Raw genomic sequence first — 5,799 nt, 5'->3', positions numbered from 1 at the left:
TGTCGCGGGGCAAATGCCACATAGGCTGAGGTATTTGGAGTCCGGTGTGTGAGTGACCGACCATTGCGTTCTGTTAGACATACGTAACATTAGGCGAAGGCGGCCCTCCTTGCACATGTCGTGTGGTTCCAGAGCCAGGCATCTCGGGTCCGGTGTGCGCGTGCGACCGATCTTGTTCATGTGTTAGACATACGTAACAGTGGGCGAAGACGGTCGGCGAAACTCGCGCATGTCGTGTGGTCCGAGATGGCCTTCCATGGACGTTAGATATAGCTATATAAAGGGGGAGACTCGGTGGCTGGCTGAACCTACTACCGGCGTCTTGGCGACATTGTGTCTCGTTGTCGCCAGAGAGAAGGAGCAAATGTATTCCATTGTTTTGGTGCGTGGGCTCCTTTCTCTTCCCCCACTGTTAGGGTGCTGGTTCTCGGTTCCGGTGCGGTAGCGAACTGTTTGCCGCAGACGTATACCGGAGTAATTGGGGAACCAGACGGTGTTTTGCCTGTCGCGGGATTGGATCACAGGTTCTGGGTTCCGGTGCGGTTGCGAACTGCTTCTCGTTCACCGGCGCCAATGGGGAACCTGCCTGTCTGTCGCGGGGCAAATGCCACATAGGCTGAGGTATTTGGAGTCCGGTGTGTGAGCGACCGACCATTGCGTCTTGTTAGACATACGTAACTTGCAGGCGAAGGCGGCCCTCCTCGCACATGTCGTGTGGTTCCAGAGCCCAGGCACCTCGGGGTCCGGTGTGCGCGTGCGACCGATCTTGTTCATGTGTTAGACATACGTAACAGTGGGCGAAGACGGTCGGCGAAACTCGCGCATGTCGTGTGGCTCGAGAATTGCCTTCAATTCCTCCCTGGAGTGAGTAGTTTGTTTCGGCAGCAGCTCTCTCTCCACACAACCCCCCATCATCCTCCTTCCCGCAAGAGCATGATCCCGATGCTCGATGCAAACTGAGAACTGTCACTGCACACGCTGCGGCATCTCGGGTCCGGTGCGCGAGGCGAACTTGCATTCTGCTAGACATACGTAGCATTAGGCGAGAGCGCCCGTAATCGCGCACGTCGTGAGGCTCGAGAGGCCTTCAAAGCAGCGCCTCTGTATTGTGTCACGACGATTCCTTCCGATCTCCGTGCGATCACTTCTCCAGCCTACGACTGCACATCGAGTCAGCTATCGATCGGTCTGTGTGCATGGGAACAGAGCACCAACCTTCTTCCATGTCATGGGAAGGCTGAACAAAAACACTGTGGCGTCGCCTCTCTCCACCAACGAGGAGGCGACAAACCACACGGCACCTCGGATGCATTTCCGACGGTTCCTTTCATATAAAAGGGGTGACGCCGAGGAAAATAAGACTCGCGTCCCTACCAAAACGAAAAAGACCACCACCACCTACTCACTTACTACTGCTCCTCCTCCTGTTTTTCCAGCTTGCCGTGTTGAATGACGACAATGACGAGCAGGAGTAATCTCGGCGGGGTAGTTATGATCGTTCGTCCACGCGGAGTAACTGCTCTCCTCCGCCTCTGTTCGTCTAACGTATCGACATAACGCCATACTGTCGGGCTGCTAGAGAGTCCATAGTGAGATTTAACTTGCAAAGCAGGATTAAAACGCAAAACCGAGGGGAGCGAGGGGTGTGTGTGTGTGTCTTGTGTACTATATATCAGTAGTACTGTTGAGCTACCTGGTTGATCCTGCCAGTAGTCATATGCTTGTCTCAAAGATTAAGCCATGCATGTGTAAGTACAAGCCGAGTTAAGGCGAAACCGCGAATGGCTCATTAAATCAGCTATGTTTCATTGGATCTGTAAACCCACTTACTTGGATAACTGTGGTAATTCTAGAGCTAATACATGCATCACGTCTCTGACCGCAAGGGAAGAGCGCTTTTATTAGTTCAAAACTGGTCGGGCCTCGGTCCGTTAACCCACCCGTGGTGAATCTGAATAACTTTTTGCTGAGCGCACGGTCTCCGCACCGGCGCCGCATCCTTCAAGTGTCTGCCTTATCAGCTTTCGATTGTAGGTTATGCGCCTACAATGGCTATAACGGGTAACGGGGAATCAGGGTTCGATTCCGGAGAGGGAGCCTGAGAAACGGCTACCACATCTAAGGAAGGCAGCAGGCACGCAAATTACCCACTCCCGGCACGGGGAGGTAGTGACGAAAAATAACGATGCGAGACTCATCCGAGGCCTCGCAATCGGAATGAGTACACTTTAAATCCTTTAACGAGGATCTATTGGAGGGCAAGTCTGGTGCCAGCAGCCGCGGTAATTCCAGCTCCAATAGCGTATATTAAAGTTGTTGCGGTTAAAAAGCTCGTAGTTGGATCTCAGTTCCGGACTGACGGTACACCGCCTGGTGCTTACTGTCACGCTCCGAACAGCTAACTAGCCCCGCCGGCTCGCACGGGGTGCTCTTCATCGAGTGTCCCGAGTGGCCGGCACGTTTACTTTGAAAAAATTAGAGTGCTCAGAGCAGGCTACTTTAATGGCCTGAATGTCTATGCATGGAATAATGGAATAGGACCTCGGTTCTATTTTGTTGGTTTTCGGAACCTGAGGTAATGACTAATAGGAACAGGCGGGGGCATTCGTACTGCGACGCTAGAGGTGAAATTCTTGGACCGTCGCAAGACGAACTACTGCGAAAGCATTTGCCAAGGATGTTTTCATTAATCAAGAACGAAAGTTAGAGGTTCGAAGGCGATCAGATACCGCCCTAGTTCTAACCATAAACGATGCCAACTAGCGATCCGCCGGCGTTATTCCCATGACCCGGCGGGCAGCTTCCGGGAAACCAAAGTCTTTGGGTTCCGGGGGAAGTATGGTTGCAAAGCTGAAACTTAAAGGAATTGACGGAAGGGCACCACCAGGAGTGGAGCCTGCGGCTTAATTTGACTCAACACGGGGAACCTCACCAGGCCCAGACACCGGAAGGATTGACAGATTGAGAGCTCTTTCTCGATTCGGTGGGTGGTGGTGCATGGCCGTTCTTAGTTGGTGGAGCGATTTGTCTGGTTAATTCCGATAACGAACGAGACTCTGGCCTATTAACTAGTCGACGGATCTCCAGCAATTGGTGTCCAGTTCGCAACTTCTTCTTAGAGGGATTAGCGGCAATTCTAGCCGCACGAGATTGAGCAATAACAGGTCTGTGATGCCCTTAGATGTTCTGGGCCGCACGCGCGCTACACTGAAGAGATCAACGTGTTCTCCCCCTCCGAGAGGAGCGGGTAACCCGTTCAATCCCCTTCATGATAGGGATTGGGGCTTGCAATTGTTTCCCATGAACGAGGAATTCCCAGTAAGTGCAAGTCATCAGCTTGCGCTGATTACGTCCCTGCCCTTTGTACACACCGCCCGTCGCTACTACCGATTGAATGATTTAGTGAGGCCTTCGGACTGGCGCTCTTGGATGTTCTACCCCTCGCGTCTCGGCGCAAGGGGTTCTCGCCTCGAGCTGACGGAAAGATGTCCAAACTTGATCATTTAGAGGAAGTAAAAGTCGTAACAAGGTTTCCGTAGGTGAACCTGCGGAAGGATCATTACAGTTTGTGACGCGAGAGCTGCAACCATCGGCTCGTCGTCGTCGTTCGAGTATTCTTCAATGCGAAGAAGGCAAGGGTAGCCTTGGGAGCCGCACCCAATTGCCGTGGGAAAGGAGAAAGCGGATAAACGGCGGGGAGATCAACACCCACTGTGAGACAATAACAGGTCTGTGATGTCGGACTGACATGACATGTCAGTCAGTCCGACCGGCGCAGGTCACAGTCCTAGCGCCGTATACTGCTTTAGAGTCATCTGTTGGGGCTCGCGACACCCGTCACCGACATCTTTCTTCCTTGTCCCCGGTCGCTCAGTGGCTTCCGGCACCCACACCATAGAGAGAAAGCAGCAGGCGAAGACGCTACTGCTCCTCTCGTTGACAGGGCCGGCGCCTGCTACTCTGGCGGCGTCTAGTGCTGGGTTTTCCTTGACACGCTTCCCAGTGGGCCCCTCCCTCCCCGCCTTCACTCTACTGTAAACGTAAATGTACGTGTGCGGCAGAGGAGGAAAAAGGGGAGAGAGAAAAAAAGCATTTTATGTGTCTTCTAACCAAAGTCGGGCTCTTACCAGCCCTATCAAACCCCCCATACATTACGTCCTCCTATGATGGAGTGATAGACGGCCGACAGGCCTTAATAAAAACATATACAACTCTTAACGGTGGATCACTTGGCTCGTGGGTCGATGAAGACCGCAGCTAACTGCGTGTCGGTATGTGAATCGCAAGAATACCAGATACATCGACAAGTCGAACGCACATTGCGGCGGCAGTCCTGATATGTGTACTGTCGCCACTCCTGCGCGAGGGTCGGAATAACATCCATCGGGCGAGTAGCTGTTGCGGCCTCCATATTCTGCTCTTTGGCAGGCTCAACGATGCGCTTTGGCCTGCTCTGGGGAACGACGCCCGCCACTGCCCCCCGAATGAGAAGGCAGGAGGCAAACCGGGAGTCCCCCTAATATTTGACAAACGAGCCCCTAGCACACCTCATCATGCTGTGAAAGAAAGACGCTTTTCGTCCTATTTCTGCAACAGAGGCCTGCCGCCCTTTGAGTGAGAAAACACTCGACGTCTGCTGCGGATCCGATTGTCCCACAGACGTGCAGCAAGCAAAGCCGCCAGTTTCCACCCCTCCGTGGACTGGATGGCACAACACAAGGGTATGGCTAGAGGACCGGGTCGGAAGCGACATGCCATGCGTCGCCGTCCAGAGGTAGTAGTGTGCCAGGGAAATTGAACGCTTGAGGAACCTCCCGCCTATCACACACACTCTCTACGGACCGACTCAACCGGATTTCATTTACTTTGGCCTAGCAGAATTCGAGAGAGAGAAGAAATGGTGCCAATAACGCTCATGAACGAGTAAATTACACCAGTACACAGGTGCATGTATGAGAGAGAGGCGTGTGCGCACAGAAGTAGTGCTATACTACTACTGTTGTTATTATTATTATTGTTATAATTTCGTTGGCATGTGTGCACCCTAGTGGTAGCCGCTGCCACAGTTGTGGGGCCTATAAGCAACGCTTGCTGAAACCGAAGTGACGGCGTGTCTGGCGCAAGCCGTCAGACGGCCAAATTCGGATTTTCAGTGCGTTGGCTGGGGGACAGTAACAGCCGTGGCATCATCAGCAGCAGCCGCTGTGTTTGTTGCTGGTGTGGTGCGAGGGAGCGACCGCCTGTCGTCATGACGGAGGAGGTGCTGCTCCCGTGCTGTGCTTTGCCCCTCAGCAAAAGGCGTAGCCAGAGTGCTCGCCGACGGGTGGCGTCCTTGATTGATCAAATCAAAATGTGTGTGACTGTGTGTGTGTGTTTTTGCGCCGAGACCGCCCCTCGAGCGATGATCGATGATCAAATAAAATTTTAAACCACCAGCGCACGAAAAAAAAAACCCACCGTCGACCTCGTGTCGGGAGAGACCTACCCGCCAAATTTAAGCATATTAATAAGCGGAGGAAAAGAAACCAACAGGGATTCCCTTAGTAAGGGCGACTGAACGGGGAAGAGCCCAGCGCATAACCTCGTGTCTTAACCGGCACGAGGGGTGTTGCGTTTCGGAGGGTCCGGCACGCCGTCCCATACCGCCTAAGTCAAGCTTGAAAGCGGCCACTACCCATGGAGGGTGACAGGCCCGTGTGGCGGCGCCCGCGAGGGCATAGATGGGGCGGTCGGAAAGGGCCTCTCTGTAGAGTCGGGTTGCTTAATAATGCAGCCCAAAGCAGGTGGTAAACTCCATCT

General features: G+C 53.4%; 2 non-coding genes across 2 annotated transcripts; both read left to right on the top strand.

The window, feature by feature from the left end:
• The first annotated feature begins 1,690 nt into the window (after positions 1–1,690).
• Positions 1,691–3,562, top strand: LOC138362627 (small subunit ribosomal RNA). The gene has a single exon (XR_011227835.1). It is a non-coding gene; the product is annotated as a small subunit ribosomal RNA (ribosomal RNA).
• Positions 3,563–4,209: 647 nt separating this feature from the next.
• LOC138362626 (5.8S ribosomal RNA) lies at positions 4,210–4,371 on the top strand. Its single transcript, XR_011227834.1, has one exon. It is a non-coding gene; the product is annotated as a 5.8S ribosomal RNA (ribosomal RNA).
• The last annotated feature ends 1,428 nt before the right edge of the window (positions 4,372–5,799 follow it).

The sequence above is a fragment of the Procambarus clarkii genome, unplaced genomic scaffold, assembly GCF_040958095.1.
Source record: "Procambarus clarkii isolate CNS0578487 unplaced genomic scaffold, FALCON_Pclarkii_2.0 HiC_scaffold_2182, whole genome shotgun sequence".
Lineage (NCBI taxonomy): Eukaryota > Metazoa > Arthropoda > Malacostraca > Decapoda > Cambaridae > Procambarus > Procambarus clarkii.
This window is presented reverse-complemented; position numbering and strand designations above follow the sequence as displayed.